Here is a 19743-nt window from a genome sequence, read left to right on the forward strand (position 1 = left end):
CTCTGTCTCAAAAAAAAAAAAAAAAAAAAAAAAGAAAAACCATGCAATTTTACTTCCTTATGAAAATAATAAATTTCAATATATGAAGACAAATAGCCATTTGGAAAAGGGAATTAAAATAACTTCAGACTTCATTTCTTCCTACAAATATATTCTAACTGGGGTAAAGTAAATGTAAACAAAATTAGAATGTAGAATTTTAATAAAATACAAGTAAATATTTCATAAATGTAGCGTGAGATAAACATTTCTAAACATCACACAAAAACACTCAGAAACCCTAAAAAACTTTTTGATTAATTTTGGTACATAAATATTTTCAACTAAACATGAAAAAATAATGGTCAAAATACAAGGTCAAAATGCAAAGAACATACTAAGAAAAGTATTTCCAAAATATATGACAGAATACAAATAATTTTCTTAATATGTAAAAAGGTTTGACAAATCAATACAAAATATTTGAATGACCTATTAGAAAATTAGTCCAAGGGCATGAACTAGCATTTCAAAGAAAAAGAACTTAAATGGGAAACAAATACAGAGAAAGATCTTTCATTTACTTTTTTTAAAGATATATAATATATAATGATAGGATACCATTGTTCACTGGTTAAACAGTTACTATAAAAATGTGAAATAGAATAATATGCCTTTATTTAAAAGATATAGGTCTCTGGATGTGGGTGGATTGCTTGAGCTCAAGAGTTCCAGACCAGCCAGAGCAAGACTCTCTCTTTACTAAAAATAGAAAAACTAGCAGAGTAGTAGAGCTCACCTGTAGTCTCAGCTACTTGGGAGGCTAAGGTAAGAGGACTGCTCAGGCCCAAAAGTTTGAGGTTGCTGTGAGCTGCAATGATGCCATGGCACTCTACCCCAGGGGACAGAGTAAGATTCTGCCTAAAAAAAAAAAAAAAAAAATAGGTCTCAATGCACTGATGTGGAAAGATAAGATGACCAAGATATTCTGTCAAGTAAAAAAAGACAAGTTACAAAAAGGTATGCATAGAAACATTAATTTGTATAACCAAAAGGCTATAAGAAAGCTTATATGTCCACAGTAAAATGTCCTTATTAGAAAGTGAAAATTTTCCAAAAGCACACAAAAAATATTTAATAATTACTATCTGGGAAGAGAATACAGGAGTCATAGAAAAAGATATTTTTACTTTTCATTTTATACTAATTATGTACTAATCAAATTTTTTATTAGGTGTATGATTTAGTTTTTTATAATAAAAAACTAATTTAAATAACAAAAATATTTTTTAATTAACCCAGATTCTAAAAGGTATGATCTCAAAAACTAAATTATATTTTACTGACCTAATCACTTAGGTTAATTTCTTTTTTCTTCCAAGTATTTAGAGATTAAAATAATTTAAATTGTCAGAACAAATACAGGAAGGCCAATAGGATTATGCTCTAAAAGTTTTGTAAAGTGGTACAAAAAGTATTTCAAAAATCACATTTGGCAATACAAGTTTCCATGAAAAAAAAAAGCACCTGGATTCAATTTCTACCTTTACCTTCACTTTTTATATCCATAAGTCAAAAATTTTAGTGATTTTTACCTCTCTTTATAATTATGACCACCAACCAAATACCTCAGAGGTCCATGAGTCAGACTTTGTAAAGCACAATGAGTCCTTTAGAAACATAAATTTTTGTGTAACAACTCTGCAAGGAGTCTATTAATGCTGTTTTCTTCTTTAATAGTTTCTTTGGAATAGTTTCCTTACCAGTCAGTACAGCCTAACCTAACAATATAGCTACTTCTTGTTTTTCTTCTTTCCTTAAGTTCTAATAATGCAGTTTTTATGTAGCCAAGCTCCCACTGATTCTAATCAGTCCAGACTTTGGTTTTAGTGGCATGCTACTGATAATATTTCCTAGACATTGCTTTTTCAGTATGAAGCCATTTCTTCCATCTCCTAATAGTAATGCTAAATTATACCCCAGGGATATGTTTCTAATAATGCCTCCATTCTTCTTTCCCAAACATCTATAACAATACAATGCAATAGCAATTTTCACACAATAAAAAGTGAATACAAGGAATTCAACTTGTTCTTGATTTACAGAGAACCCCAGTTGAACAGGAGTTATTGCAAAATGTATTCCCTCTAGGAAACAGCTTCAGTTTACAGCAAACACCCTCCTATAATCATGTATTACTTTAACACCAAAAAATACTCAAAAATCCAGCTATCAAAGAGATCCATTTCTTCATAACTTTTAGGTAGATGTTTCATTTCATCAGCATCTTATGTTTTTAAGTTGTCAATAAGAGCTAATAAATCCCAACATATGGATTTATTACTGTGATGGAGATATTTGGCTCCAGCGTGAAAATTTGCCCCCAATTAGCTTTTCATATTTCCTTTAATGAGTTCTTCTAAAATACCAATGATTCCAAACAGAAGTCTCTTTATAAAACAGATGTGTATCAGTGAGAATTAGGCAGACACCCTGAGGCCAGTGACAGGAATAATTTTTTTTTTTTCTAAGAAATACCACAACATGAATACTTCTATTCCAGGAAAGTTTTTTCCACAAATGAATCTTCAAAACTGACTTATAGGAGAGAATATTGTTCTCAATTGGCTGAACATGGATAAAGGAATTGTGTATAACAAAAGGAAACTATGACCACATCCTTACCACAACAGGCAATTTAGAAACATTTCATGGGAATCATAGCAACTGAAGGAGTGAGCCTCCAAGACGGGCCTTCTGGGATTCTTGCAACATGCATAAGATCAGGAAAGCATTTACATCCCCAGTTTATGATGTACCAATAAAACAAATGTTTTAGAACTGTCTGTCTTGCTTGAATCACAGGCCAGATTAAAGGAGAAGAGGAAGCAAAGCCAAAGTATGTATTGCAGTAATTCAGTAATTCAGGCACCAGCAGTGAGGGCCTGGTCTGATAGTGGCAGTGACAAGGTAGAACAAAAGTAGAAGGAAAGGGGAGAAAGATGGCAAAAGGGGAAATGAAGCCCAGTAAAGGGGTTTTCCATTTAGAGAACACTTCATTAGAATGTTCCCATTTATTTTCTCATAACAATCCTACATGAAGGAAGTTACAACAGGAATAATACTCATCATACTACTGAAGAATCCAAGGTTTGGAAAGGCTAACTGCTGTGCCACCCTTATTGGACCTATTCATGGAGTAGGGACTGGGTGGAATTTAAACACAGAAATAAACGCAGCTTTTATCACGTTTACAGCCACATCCACACTACACAGACACAGCAATTACACAAACTGCTGAGAGCACAGCAGGTGCTTAATAAATACTTGAATGAATGTTGAATAAATGAATGAATGAACAAATCTTATTTATTTTTTAATAATTTTATTTTTTCAAGGTCTGCTTCATTTATACATCTTTTTCTCTAATGTTCTGTAAGAGTTTGAAGTAGGATCTATATCCAGCTTATCTTTGCCCCAGTGACTGTACCAGAAATGCAAGGGTGACTGAATATACACAAATCAATAAATGTGATATATCACAGAAACAGATTAAGGACAATAACCCTATGATCATCTCAGTAGCTACAGAAAAAGTATTCTATAAAATTCAGCATTCCTTTATGATAAAAATCCTCAAAAACCCTGGCATAGAAGGAACATCCCTCAAAATAATAAAAGCTATACATAACAAATCCAAACCAACATCATAATATAATGAATGGTACTTAATGTGGAAAAGTTGAAAGCATGCTCTCTATGAGCTGGAATAAGACAAAGGTGCCCACTTTCACCACTCTTGTTTATCATAGTACTGAAAGTTCTAGCAAGTATTCAAATAGGAGAAAGAAATAAAAGACATGCACTGTTCCCTCATGATATGATCTTATAAATAGGAAACCCTAAAGATGCCACAAAAAAGTCTTAATTTGGTAAATGAATTTTGTAAAAGTTTCAGGATACAAAATCAACGTATAAAATCAGAAGCATTTCCATACATCACTAATGATACAGCCAAGAACCAAATCAAAGAGGAAATGGGTGGGGCACCTCAGCTATAAAAACCAAATAACATACTGAGAAGTATATTTAACCTAGGCAGTGGATGATCTCTACAAGGAAAACTACAAAACACAGATGAAAGAAGCTGTGGAGATGGAAAAACAATCCATGCTCATGGATCAAAAGAAATAGTATCATTAAAATGACTGTACTGCCCAAAGAAATCTACCAGATTTAGTGCAATCCCTATTAAAAAAATTATTTTCCAAAGAATTAAAAAAATCTAAAATTAATAAGGAACCAAAAAAGAGCCTGAATAACAAAGCAATCCTAAGCAATGAGAATAATGCTGGAGGCCTCCCATTGCCTGGCTTCAAATAATACTACAAGGAGTAGTAATCAAAACAGCATGGTAATGGAATAAACAAGGAAACAGACCAATCAAACAAAATTGAGAACCCAGAAATAAACCCACAAAATTACAGCCAACTTATCTTAAACAAAGTCGACAAGAATGTACCCTGGGAAAAGAATTTTCAATAAATGGTGCTGGGAGAACTGGATTACTATATACAGAAGAATGAAACTGGACCCTACTCTTTCACCATGTACAAAAATATTCTCAAGATATATCAAAAACTCAAATACAAGAGATGAAACTATAAAATTCTAGAAGAATACCTAGGTAAAATTTTTGTGGACATTGGCCTACGCAAAGAATTTATGAGTAAGACTGCAAAAGCATATGCCACAAATAGACTTAATTAAACTAAAAAGCTTTGGCATAGCTAAAGAAATAATCAGCAAAGTGAACAGAGAACCTTCAGAATGGGAGAAAATATTTGCAAACTGCACATCTAACAGGGGACTAACATCACAAAAATATAAGGAACTCAACAACAACACAAAACACAAATTATCTCATTTAAAGCTGGCCTAAGGACAAGAATAGACATTTTTCATAAAGAAGGCAAACAAATCATCAGCAAACATTAAAGATGCTCAACATACTAATCATCGGAGAATTGCAAACTAAAACCATCTTACACCAATCAGAATGGCTATTTTTAAAAAGACAAAAAAAAAAAAACCCAAAACACCAGATATTGGTAAAGATGTAGAGAAAAGGGTACTACCTCTATGGGAAAAAGTATGGACATTTCTCATAGAACTACTATTTGATCCAGCAGTCCCACTATTAGATATTTACCCAAAGAAAAACAATTCATTATATCAAAAACATATCTGAGTTCATCTGTTTATTGCAGCACTATTCATAACAGCAAAGACATGGAATGAACCTAAGTGTCCATCAGCAAAGGATTGGATAAAGAAAATAGAATCTGAAGGAATACTATTCATCCACAAGGAAGAAATGAAATCATATCTTTTGCAGCAACGTGGATGGAAGTGGAGCCTATTGTCTTAAGTGAAGCAACTCAGACATAGAAAGATAAATGTCACATGTTCTCACACAGGTTAAGTGGGAGCTAAATAATGTGTACACCCGGAAGTAGAGTATGGAGTGATAGACAATGGAAACTCAGAAAGATGGAGGGATGGAGGGCTACGTGATAAGAAGTTACTTAATAGGTACAATTTATGTTACTCTAGTACCATCACTAGAGTACACCAAAAGCCCTGACTTCACCACTGTGCCATACATATCCATATAACAAAATTATACATGCACCTCATAAATGTATACAAGTAAAAAATAAATAAATTTAAAAATCCAGTCAAAAATAAATAAACAGACAAGGCATCAGCAGGGCTACACTCCCTCTGGAGGCCATCAGGGAGAAATCTATCTCCTTGCCTTTTCCAGCTTCTAGAGCCTTGCTGCATTTCTTGGCTCATGACCCCTTCCATCTTCAAAGCCAGCAATAGCTTTCTCACATTTGCATCACTTAGGCAGTGACCCTTCTGCCTTCCTAAGCCATCATTGAAGGTGCATTTTCATTTCATAAAGTCCATCAATGTAATCCAAAATAATCTCCCTATTTTAAAGTCAACTGAAAAGCAAACTTAAATCCCCATTTGCATGTGACACGAGATACTCACAGGTTCTTATGAGTAGAACGTGGACATCTTTGGGAAGGCTATTAGTCTGCATATTAGTCTAGATTAACCAATTTAGGATTGTTGATTTCTGTCCTACAACATCTAAATTTTGGCCTCAGTTATAGACACTTAATAATTACCTCTTAATTGAATTTAATAACAACTCAGGTGCTGTTTTAGACACACCGATCACAGATTATTCAATATTTAACAATGAGTTTATTCTTTGAAATACCAATCACTCTTTTATCAGTAACAATATGATGAATATGAAACTTTGACTATATAGTATGTAGAATCAATCCAATTCTTCCTCACTTTCATAGTATTTTAGCAGTGGACCAGAATAATAAGCATTAAAGCCATATTATTAAGACATCTGCCATAACCTAGCTGTTTGCATTTTGATTGTTTTCTTCTCAGCTAGATTGAGCTCCTGCTTTATTGATTGCTTCAATAACCCTCACAATTCCAGAGAAAAAGTTAACAAATCTTTACATACCCTCCTATAAAGGAAATATTTTGCCTTACCCAATGTCCGAGGGAATAACTAGATAATGCCAAGGCCCCTTCAAGTTCCAACATTCTATCATTCTACAAAACCTTAACAGGATGATGCCAAGAGGGCTGCTATTTGATGCTCTTGCTTGAAAGTTCTCTGATCTTGCCTCCCTAAATGTTCTTACCACAAACCTATTCCACACTCTGACTGAGAAACAAGATTTCCTAATTGAGCTAGTTTGCTGCTTTCCAGACAGTGTTGCTGCCCTTTCCAGACACACAACCAAAGTAGCACCTAGACATGTGGCCTAGTTGTCCTCTCCTGGGTTTACTTACTGCCCTAGATTGATCATTTCAGATCTCTGTTTATCTCTACCCATCATCTTTGTTCAGCAACCTTCCTGTGATCTACAATCGATCCAAAAAAGCCGTCTTTGTGGCTCCACACCCCGATTGCAGAAATTCTCTGGGAAAAAAAAATCACCAAGTTCTACAGATTTGATTTTCTATGAAGCTTTAGTCTCCAATATCAGCTTCATCTAGGGCAGCAGTTCTCAACCTGTGGGCCACGACCCACAGGAACTGTACTAAAGGGCCATGGCATTAGGAAGGTTGAGAACCACTGATCTAGGGTGATCAATGGTCCTGGTTTGCCTGGAAGTGAAAGAGTTCCTGGAGTGTGGCACTTAAAAACTGGAAGTCTTTAGCCAGCCAGGGCAGCCCTACTTCATCTGTAACAAGGCTCACCAGTCCTTTCCGTGTCCTGATTCGCTTCTCTTTCCCGTTCCATACACTCACATCCCACCACCTCCCCACACTTGCTCATGCATATGACTTCCTCTTTCTTTACGGAGAAGACTGTGACATTAAGCACTGTGTTTAAATAGAAAATGGTCCATAAAATAAAGGGCAATCAACAGGAAAAGGCCAGATGACTGACTACAATGAGACTGCACAAAGTAAAATTGAGTTTAATGAATTCAGCACAGTCTAGGAACTGGCATTTACTTTGCAGGGACAGGTGAGAAATATGGTTTTGTTAGCACACTGACTCTGAGGAGTGGGCTTTCATTAATTCAAGTTCTCAAAAGATGATAGTATACACCAGAAGGAGATTATGTTCATTTACAAGAGGTCCCATCACCAGCCAAAAACATTCACATCAGCATGCCAAGCCATTCTCTTCCTGTGAACAAGTGATATGAAGAGTGAAATTATCATCAGAAGGCCACTTTATTAATGTTTAATTTAAAAACACAGCTATCAAGCAGAGCAGGGAATCTGATCCATCAGTCTGATTGACACAGTATCCTGAGTAACATAAGTGGAAAGTTAAATGATCGAAAAATTGCTCTTGTGAATATTGACCAGAATTTTGAAAAGTGTCCTCTGGAAAAAGTAATGTGAGCTGCTGACGCACACCAGGGGATGTCACCTGGAGAACATTAATACGTAATTACAGAAGGGCATCATTTACATATTAGTACACCATCCACGTGGTTATTCATCATAGCCTGAGTGGCATAGTAAATATCTTATTTACCTTGTTTTTTGTATGTACAATATATACATATGTATTGGAGACTGTCCCATATCAATTCTAAAGAATAATATTCTTTTTGTTTATAATTGTATACCATTCTTTGCTTTACGTAATTTAAATTATTGAAATTTCCAATTCAGGGGACCAAGAACCCTAATCTAATCTTCTCTTGTCTTCTCTGGGATCTAGGCCCATTAACTAATTTTCCTTGCCTATATTTTGTTTCTCCATTCCACTGGCACCTTCCTCATGGTGTACACAAAATGTATAAGTCTTTCCTTTAATCTTTTAAGTCTTTCATTAGCATAAATCTCTCCTTCCTTTCACAATCAAGATCCTGAAAAGAATGGTTTTCACTCCAAGATACTTTCTCCACCCACTCACTACTCAACCCATGGCAGCCAGATCCCTGCTCCCATTATTACACTGAGACGTGGCTGGATATAATCCCCAATATCCTACTACTTGCCAAAAACAATTTCAAAATCCGTATCACTTGACCCTCTCATCAACCACTCCCTATCTGGAATCCTCTCCCACCTTCCCTCCTGTGGTATTGCTCGCTCCTGGATTTACATAGATCTGGTTTATGCTTTTTTACTCTCTTGCTATTTCCTCATCTTCTTCCAGACTGCCCTTGGCCCTCTTCTCTCCTCATTTCACATCCTTTTTAGACTCTCTCAAGGCACCAATGATCATCTACAGGTGACTTTGCCAATACTCACACCGCTAGCCACAGCCTCTCTGAGCTCCAGCCTGAGCACCACTGCCTACTAGGCACTTCCATATGGACGTCTCACAGGTACCTTAAACTCAACATGTGTAAAACCTAAACTGCTTGTTTCTTATGCCACCATATCTCTTCTTTTTCCTTTGTCTTTTATAGTTTTCAGAGACCTATGATTTCAAAAAGTACATCTTTTTTTCAGACTTGTCACTTGCTTGTTTTAGCCTCCAGAAATCTGCTGCAATGGCAATAGCTTTGGTGATGGGAAATAAGATGAAGCTATTTTGGCTCTGCTAACATGTGCCCAAGAGAATCTCCCACACATTCTCCCTCTGAAAAACTCCAGGAGTTCAGATTATCCTTGTTCAGCAATTTCTCCCTTATGCCCTCAGCACAGCATCTGACCAAACACCCATCTCCTATATCTCCCATATCTCCCAAGAAAGAAACAGGTCCCCAGTAGTTTGTCATTCAAACCAATAGAGACACTTTTAAATTATCTTAAAGTAAGGTGAGGGAAGGCATACCCTGTCCAATTCCAGGAGACACAGCAAATGAAGAACTCACTCCCCAAATTCTCCTAAATATTCAAATCATAACCCTTAATACTCTTGATGTTATAAAAAGAATAAGATCCATATTATTGCTTTTTAATAATTTCCTTGTATGTTATCTCTCATACTTTGTTACCTCAGCCAAAACTTATACTATATAATACACTTTGACTAAACATTCTATTCCAGAGATTCGACTATAGAAAAATAAACCAAAATACCAAAAAAGGCCTTGTTCATAAATATTTCCATTGCATCTCTAATAAACTAGTAAAAAATTCAAAGCTATATAAATATTCCACATATGAGGATGATTGGGTAAATGATGGATCCCCTCCACACTCAATAGAATACACATGTCCAACAATAATTTATGTTATCATAGGGAAAGTCATAGGTTATAATATTTAGCTAAATAAAAGTGTCCAAAACTAAACATACAGATAGACAACAACAGTTCTGTGCAGAAAGGTTCTACATAGAAAAAGTACAAATGAATAAATAAAATGTGAATAGTTTTCTTTATATGATGAGATTTTCTACAATTCATTTTTCCTTTCCAACCCAAATTATCCATGATAAGTACTTATTACTTTCATAATCAGAAAAATAAAACAACTTTTCAAATGTATGCTCATAAAATCCTGTTCTGCACAATAAAATAGATTTATCTCTACAATAGGTTTGAGATCACTTTCTTCTGAGCCCCATGCTGAAAGAGACAGAAACTTATAAACTGAGTTATCTTTTTCTCTCTCCAAATAACAAAATAAAGTGGCCACTAAGTATTTTAATAGTATGTACAAATAAACCTAACAGCTGGTAATGAGATAATGAGCTTTTGTCATCTCACTGCCTAGGAAGGATGTTTGAGAAATTATTGAAAAATATCAAAAGCTGAATAAGTATTCAGTATTTTCTTAATCACACAAGCTAGTTCTCAAAGCCCTAGAAAAAATGGGAATTTTTATTCTTTAATCAATACACCAGTAAAAAAGCATACCTTCAGGGCAGCATCTGTGGTTCAAGGAGTAGGGTGCCCATCCCATATACCGGAGGTGGTAGGTTCAGGCCTGGCCCCAGCCAAAAACTGCAACAACAACAACAAAAAAGGCATACCTTCAAAGGATATTACCTGAAAGCTTCTGCAATTAACCTACCCATGTTTACCACTTTGTAGAATTAGTTTACCTGCCAACCTCAATCTGCTGAGACTCTTAACTTTTTATATGGTTAGCAATTCTACAAACCAGTCTACTGGGCAGTTTGTCAAAAAATAACTGCTAATGTTTATTACATTTTGTCTTTCCTGATGGCGTTATTAGGGACTAATTCAGGTTTTTAGCATTTTTAATTGACATGTTTATTGATTCTTACTCTTTTTATGTGTATTATATGCAGTGCTGGCATGCTATGTCAAAATGCTAAAATTTACAACTCAAACTCACCACCCCAGTAGGTAGCTTCCTTAGGTTATTAGCAAATGTCACTAATGCAATTGAATAGCAAATATTAAAAGGAAATGTCTGTCTTTAGACCTTCTTGATAATCTAAAATAGTAATTACATGCATTAGTGATATACTCTGACAATGAAGCTCTTAATTTTTTAAATTTGAAGTGACCTTTTCTACAATTTCTTAGCAAAAGTTGAGGGAAGCTGCAATTAGACTATCGGGACCATGTTATCATCATCCATCTTCTTTCGATCCAAAACAGTGGGTGATATAAGAGGGAAAGTTCTAAAGTTCTTTAATTAGAACTAATTCCTATCGACCTCTAGCAACTTTAGTAAAGCTCAAAATAGCAGATAATAGGATGACTAATGCTTTAATCCTCTGACAAAAGAGTGTTGAGCCTGTTACTATTGCTCATTTCTTTCTCAGAATTTACTTAATTTTGTTTTTCTTGATTCAGAACAGTTGTCTTTAAATGGAAGAATCCTGTACAACCTAACGATATGCTTGCTACCTGTGGCAAGAAGAAATATAGTTCAAAAGCAATCTCTGAAAAGACAGAGATTTTGGTAGAATCTGAGTACATCCTTCATTTTGGTGGTGCTGTTATATTGAATATGCATTAAGTGCCCCCATTACTTAGTCAGACACACTAAGAATATAAACATCCTTATCTGTGAGGACATCCTCTGCTTCTGTAGTCCCTATCAGTGTCCATGTGCGCTTACTACATGTCTACAATGTACAGCTGTAGAAGAACAGTGCAAGATTCCCTTGACCTCAAAGAGCTTATATGATAATTTTAACTTGTGTTATATCACCTTTAATTACTTAATTTATACCTACAAGAAATTAGGAAGGACACGATTCAAACTAGTCCTAGTGGTGTGGGGAAGATTATTAATATGGTAAGAATTCAGAGAAGGAAAAACTCAGAAGGCTCTTGAGTGGTCAGAAAGGCTATCCACAAACTGGTGAACAGGATACCCTTGAAAGACAGCTTCCCATGGTTTGAATGTTTGTCTCCTCCAAAACTCACATTGAAACTTAACTCCTATGTGACAGTATTAAAAGGTGGAGCCTTTAATAGATGATTGGGTTCATTCATGAATTTATGGGTTAATAGGTCATCACAGGAGTGGGCTAGTTATCACAAGACTGGACCTATTATAAAAGCAAGCTTGACTCTCAGCTCACCCCCCTCCCCTGGGATGCCCTCTGCCAGGTTATAAATAGCACAGGGCCCTCACAAGAAATTAACCAGATATTGTCACTCAAACTTGGACTTCCTAGCTCCCAGAACTGTAATAAATAAACTTCTTTTCTTTATAAATTACGACTCCCAGGTTTCCAGTTATAGCAACAGAAAATGAACTAAGATACAGTTCAAGTGGGGATGAATGAGAAGGAAAGGTATGTGCTAAGCCCTTCTGAGACTTGTGACCTATCTTGAATTTGGCTTTACTTATTTACTAGTTGTGTTTTAAATTCAAAACACATTTTAATTTTTTTAGATGAATACAATAATAATAAAAAATAGCAGATACTGAGGGGAAAACCCAGTGGAAAATCATAGTCTTCACCCTACAGGATGCAGAATCTGAGGAATTGGCTTGAGTCAGAAAAAAAAAGGTTTCAGCAAGGGAGATGCTAGAAAAGCATATCCATAACCAGTTGATGGAGACAAGCACCCTATCTTTCTTGTTAATGTTTAAGTCTTTACAATCAGCTTCATAAGTCTATAGCCCCGCTCTCCCACACCATTCTTAAGGCAAGCGACAGCCAGCCCTGGCGTTCCAGCCATCTGCACTGCTTCATTTATATGAGACAGATGACAGGCAAGCAGCAGAGATTTACTAGTATAGGTTATAAAAAAGATTTTTCAGTAGGTTCTCAGCAGCCAGAGGCTGCAGGGAAGCTGAAAAATCTAAACTGAATACAACATTAAAAAAATTTTAAATAGATATCACCTTGTGCCATCACAGAAAATAAATTCTTTGAACATGCTTTGGGTTAGTTTTGAGTTTAAAAACTCATGGTACTTAATGGTTTTACTTCTCCAACTTAATCCAACACTTTACATGAGAATAAATGAATTTCTATTTTAGAAAAACTACAATCCTTGTGATCTGTTCACCTATTCAGTCCCCAGGGTAGCTACACTTAACCACCTCTGCCTCTGCTCCCCAAACAGTAACCTTGGAATAATCTGCTTTTTCAAATTACTTGATTCTCTTAGAACATATTTCTAAAAAATTCCCACCCATTCCAAAAAAACTTTGAAATTCTGTTCATGTTTTCCTTTGCTCCTCAGAAATTGCTTATAGCATATTGATTTCTTTCTTTTTTGCTAAGAAGTCAAGCAAAAGAACTATGAATCTCAGATAAAGCTCCTCATGTGGAGTCGACTAAGCTTTTCATTTTGGTAAAATTAATATTTTACTATTTCTCCCTGGAATCCAAGGAGAGTCTTTTCTAATTTCCATTTTCAGGCAGAATGGGGACCGAAGACCTCATTCTTGGCAAGGGAAAATATCCCCAGAAAAAGGGAAAAATTAAAAAGTAAGCTGAGTGAGTCAGAACAAAGGAAAGTCAACTAGTTTACCTTTAAACCAGCTGCTGCTAAATTTCTTATCTGAGCAAGTTTCCTCCTTTTTCAAAAACTTTGGCCTATTGGGGACACAGCTTACAAACATCCCTGTTGGGTCTGTGAACAATCTGAGGAAAAATGTCCATAGAAGAGGCTGTGGCAAGACCTAGAAAGCTACATTAACTAGGCCATTTCCTGCCTAGTAAACAAACAAAGTAAATACCCATTGTGGAGATTTGTATTTGGCTGGGGCAGAGAGCAAGGGAATAGGTTGAGCCCTGAAATATGGGCAGGAAGGTTTATATCCCTTATTGCAAAGGAAGACTCTCCATGGTGGTGATGAAAGGAAAATTCATCTCACCCACCTATTCATCAGAGGAGATTGACACCAGCGGTATTTTACTCCACAGTGAACTAGTTTAATATCTCCCTAGGAATCTGTGTGTGTGACCTCAGACAGGAGGCTGCCTCCACACAAGGCTCAGTGTCCAGATTTCTCAAGACTGCTCAGACCCTTAAAGTTAATGATTAGAAACAATAGGAGCTGATATGCTCATGCAGAGAAACTGCTGGTGTCTTTGATCCCTTCTTCAGCTTACCCCTTGGGCTAATGAGCAAATAGCCTTCAATGAAAGCTGAGTGGAACAGATACTTGGAGCCACTGTCAGAACCCCACAAATAGACAGTGGTCCCCTGAGTTTCCACCTTTGAAAGTTCTGTTCTGTATCTCTTGTCTCTTTCTTGCTTATCATTTCTAACTTTATATGTCTTTAGTCAGTTCCACAGATCTTAACAGACCCTGTCCCCAGGGCAGGACCCCAGCACCATTATGGTGAGATACAGTTCTGGCACACTTTTCATTCTTTCCATTACCAATATTTCCCTGATCTTCTCCTTAGATGGACCTGGAACCTCCTGCATGATAATTTCAAAGTCATCTGCTAGAATGTTCAGGAAGCAAGCAAAGGTGGTGTCAACACTTGCTGAGTGAGAAAGGTTACTTCTGTTTCATTACAAATCTGCTCAATGAAAACTAAAAAAAGAACTCAGCATATAGTCATTGAAATTAGACCCCCACATTCCAACCAATGGTCTCTCTTCAACTCCTCACAAAAAAATGTGAGAAGTGGGCAGCACCTGTGACTCAGCGAGTAGGGCACAGGCCCCATATACCAAAGGTAGCAGGTTTGAACCCAACCCCAGCCAAACTGTAACAACAAAAATAAAAAATAGCCAGGGGCCTGTAGTCCCAGCTACTCAGGAGGCTGAGGCAAGAGAATCACCCAAGCCTAAGAGCTGGAGGTTGCTATGAGCTGTGATACCACAGCACTTTACTAAGGGCAACAGAGTGAAACTCTGTCTCTCAAAAAAAAAATTATGAGAAGTAGTACTTAAGAGGCTGATAGTAGAAATATCCTCAAGCCATGTGTTTGCTCTTTTCAGCAGATCTGAAGTGCTCAGGACCTCCACTCCACCACTGCTACCACCATATCCTACTACCTAAAGCCTGAGCCAAGGATGCAGATGGCCACAGAAGTGTTGCTCAAGGAGTGCAAATGAGAGGAATCAGAAGGTCACAGTGGACAGTCAAGGGTGGATCAGTTGCCTTCTTGGCTTAGAGCCCTAATTTCAAGATAGGGTTAAGCAGAACTGTGTAAGTATATTGAAACATGACATTACTGCTCCTCTCTCTAGGTCTGGGATGGCTATGGGTATATTTAGAATCATCTAAGATGCTAAATCATGCCCAAGTGCTGCTATAAAACTATCATTTAGTTTACTCATTTCCAAATCTCATTAGTAAAGAGACAAAGTAGATATTTGCAATTTGTGGAAGTCAGTACCCAGGTCCTGGTGTACAACATGGTGGCAGAAGTCCATTGTCTTACCCAAGGTCATATGAACATCAGAAAATAATAACTAATAATAATAACCTTTCATAGGCTTCATTCTTATACTTAGAAATGTTCACTTGAGACATTTCACCAAGGAAAGAATAACATGAATTTTTTTGTTATTAAGAATAAACAGGCTCAGCACCCATAGCCCTGTGGTTAGGGCACTGGCACATACACCAGGCCTGGAACATTTGAACCCAGCCCAAGTCTGTTAAACAACAATGACAACTACAACAACAACAACAACAAAAAATAGCCAGGTGTTGTGGCAGGTGCCTGTAGTCACAGCTACTTGGGAGGATGAGGCAAGAGAACTGCTAAGCCCAGGAGTTGGAGGTTGCTATGAGCTGTGACACTACAGCACTCTACCTAGGGCAACGTAATGAAACTCTGTCTCAAAAAAAAAAAAAAAAAAAAAAAAAAGAGAGAGAGAGAATAAGCAGAGTACTTTGACATTATAAGATATTCATTCTCATTTAACCACTTTTTTCTAACTAATTTTCTTAGAAAGCAGAATAGATATATATCTTTCACTTCGCTTTTCAGATGAGGCAATTGAAACATTTAGGCATATAAATTGATGAACAAGACAGGACTATAAAGAATGATCAATCTGATTACAAGTAGAAAGTAATATAGAATAAAAAGAAGTCTATATGACTTTGAATGTTTTAATTTTTTTCTTGATTTTAAAATTCCCAGTCTTTTTGAAGTTGTCATTACTAAACCTAAGCCAAAGATCTGATGAATTCTAAGAGAGAGGAGTAGCCTATGAGTCTTACAGTCTCCAACTCAAAATCCTCTTTAATTATATAGAAAATGAAGTGCTTTTTCTTTTGGAAAAAAATTCACTTGAATAAAAATAAAATCCTCCAATATTATTCTACTCCCTCCCCATCATTACGTTTACATTCATTTGCCACTCCAGTGATTGGAAGCACAATAAGTTTTTTTCTCAATTTGATCCTGGATTGGTGACTAGTATGCTTACGAAAGAAGAAAGTGAAAAATAATGTATTCCTGTTGGCTATAGATATTAAGCAGATAGTGCCAAACATGAAAACATTACTTTTATATTCACTGAAGTAATACTTTGTGTGTAAACAGGCACCAAGAATATTACACCAAGTTCTTTTTTATATGAATATTCTGGTTGAAAAGCAGGGAAATGTCAGTAAGTGAAATAATTAATCTATTAAAAATCTTCCACTAGAAGTGGTAAAATGGTCATTGCTCAGACAGTTGAATGAGAGTATATAAAATATAATCAACATGTAGTGTAGGGAAAAAAGCCTGCTCAGTCACAAATGAATGTAACAGGGCTTATTTTCCTTAATAGATCTCTTCCTCTTCTTTTATGAGGTTTCAAGATTCTGTCTCCTTTCCTTGCACTTGAAAAAAAATGACCTTTTTGTTGTCAGTGTTCTGTAATGTAATTGCTAGTCATTAAAGTCATTTGTCTCAAAACGAACTCAAGGCAATCATCCTTGAGGTTTTGTGCAGTTTAGTAAGGAGCAGGTCTTAGAGGCCTATGCAGGCATGGGAGGCAGAGGTGTTCCCAAAATCATTTACAAATAGAGCCTGGTATCATCTCAATCCTTTTCACTTAGAAGTATCATTAAACAAGGCAGCAGAAAGAATAAACAGCTCTTCTTCCTTGTACTCCATACCATACACCAACCTCTACCCACTCAAGGAAACTTCCTAAATGACTGCCATGGACAGGTTATCCTGGCCCAAAAGTCCCCCATGGCTCTCTATTGCCAACATAGTTAAAATTCTAGGCTTTGATGTAAACATCCATCATTACTTAAGCCTACTTATGTGAAGATTTTTCTCAATTTCCTGTCATGCACAATTGCCATTCCTTGAGTGCCTCTGTGCCTTTACTAATTTGTTCCACCTACCTAAATCAGTCCCTTCCTGTCTGCTACATGTCCTCCATAACTCAGCTCAAGTCCTAACTCCTCCACAAAGTCTTCCCAATTTCCCTGTTCATAATCATTCCACTCCTCTCCAGGTATTTGTCCTTGACATTCACTGGCCCCACAGTATCCACTGCCCACCCCTACCCTGACATTATAACTTCAGGATAACTTTATTTAAGGCAATGACTATATCCCTGCCCATTTCTAAGCCATCATCAAACAAGCTAGTGGCTTTTCACCAGTCCACTACTTTCATACCCCTCAGGCTATCATACAGGAAGTTTATGTCAAAGTCTATTGAAGACTCAATGCACACATGTGCCCTCTTTGTCTCTGTTCAAAATCTCTGCCTAGTGTTCCAACCCAAGGCAAAGGTGGTATAACCGGAGCCCCTTGTACTTGGTCCTTCAGTCCAAACCAAAAGAGTCTGCAGTCCTATAAAAGGTGCCATAATCAACATCTGACCAAGAAAGATACAGATGATTATTATTTAAAATGCCCATAGACATCAGTTGAAGTTGAAGCTGAAGCACCAAGGAATCATATTACCTCTTTTGGAATTACCTATAAAAATAGATAATTGTATGTCTCAGATGCTGCAGATGCTTTGAATATATTTGGTTCTATTTAAAGCAGGACTGTGGACTTAGTAGGCTGTTAATATCTTTTATTCATTCTGATTCTAAAATTTACAGTAAAAACAATATGAAACTCTGAGCTCAAAAGCTGAATTCTAGTAAGAATTAGCTGTGTAACAATATGAGACAATTCACTTAATCTTTTCACACTCAGTAATCCCATCTATGAAATTAGTGGGTAGACCAGAGAATTCTTTAAATCATTCACATGTATAAAAATATCACCTAAATATTATTGATGAATTGAAAATGGTTTCTTCAAATAAAGTTTTTTTTTAATCTAAGCTTGACTTTTAACTGATCTTTAGGGATTAATTTTTAAATAAGGTAGTATAGTTAAACAGTATATTCAGCAAGCCTGTATATAATTTTAATAACTTAACTGCTAGGTATAATGAATGTATTCATTCCATGCCCAGCTATTTACTGTGATTTTAGGTAAATGAGACCTCTCTATGATTCTATATGAAAGAAAACAGAAGCCCAAGAAGGCTTCAGGATGCCTTCTTTAGAGCTCTGCTGTGAAGATTAATGAAGCAAAGTTCCCTGCTATGAACTTTAATTCCAGGGAAGCTATGCCACAGGAAGTGGTGAAGAAATACCAGCAGAAGTCAGAACAATTTATTCTCCCCCTATTTTTCCCACTGACCATTAGATAGAGTAATGAGTTTCAACTTGCATTTTCCTCATTTTTTCCAGCTGTAAAATAGAGGTAACATTACAGTCAGGAACTCTTCCACATACAAACTTGAGCATAGCAGCCCCCACCACCATCTCTTCCATGATTTCTAAACTACTGATATTTGTTTTCTATTACTAAGTATAAATGACCACAAACCCAGTAGTTTAAAACAACACACTTTTATTATCTCACAGTTTCCATAAGTCAGAGTCTGGTCATGGCTTAACTGGGTCCTCTGCTCAAGGTTTTACAAGGCTAAAAGCAAGGTGTCAGCTTTCTTCATTTTCATCTGGAAGCTTGACTGGGGAAGAATTTACTTCAGATTCATTCAAGATCATAAGATTTATTTCCTCATGGCTGTGACACTGAGGGCCTTGGCTTTTTGCTGGCTATTAATGAGAGGTCACCCCCTGGTCTTGGAGGATGGATGTCATTCCTAGAGATCACCTGCAATGTGGGCTTCTCCAGCATGGCTACTTTGTTTATCAAGCCCACATGGAGAGCCTCCAGCTCCAGAATACAAAGACTAAAGTCTTATATAATATTAGGTAGTCAAAGACAGGACACCATCACTTTTGCCATATAAATACCTAATCATGAGGGTGCCATTCCATCACTTTTGCCATTTTCTCTTGCTTAGTAGTAAGTCACAAGTCCTGCCGTCAGTCAAGAGGAGGATATTATACAAAGCTGTGAATACCTGGAATGGGATACATTGGGAGATCACTTTTTAAGGTCAGTGTGCTACACTGTCCCATAACAGCAAAATCAACCACGAGGCTCTGTGGCTGAAGCCCTCCACTCTTACCAGGGAAGTTCTCCCTCATCATCCTCCCATCCCCCACAATGACCATTATATTCACATTCCGATTGCCTATATCCAGATCACACTCTCTGAAGATCCTGTCCATTTATTGTGCAAAGCTTATTGATCTCTCAGTATGAACCAGTGTTGTGTGATGTTCTTTCTCGCGAGGAGAGAAGGACGGCTTGGCCGCGGGTGCAAGCTCGCTCCTAGAATTGTTTAAAAGCAAGAAACGACTACACACTCTTAGGTGGCATGTAGCAAAATGTCTTTATTTTCTACTCCCTTTTATCCGGAGCTAGTCACATACACCACATTGATCTATAATCCTAACATCCTCATTTCTTATCTTAAACTATAGAAAAGAAAGAAAGAAA

This window comes from Otolemur garnettii, unplaced genomic scaffold (genome assembly GCF_000181295.1).
Source record: "Otolemur garnettii isolate 467f Iridium unplaced genomic scaffold, OtoGar3 scaffold00220, whole genome shotgun sequence".
Lineage (NCBI taxonomy): Eukaryota > Metazoa > Chordata > Mammalia > Primates > Galagidae > Otolemur > Otolemur garnettii.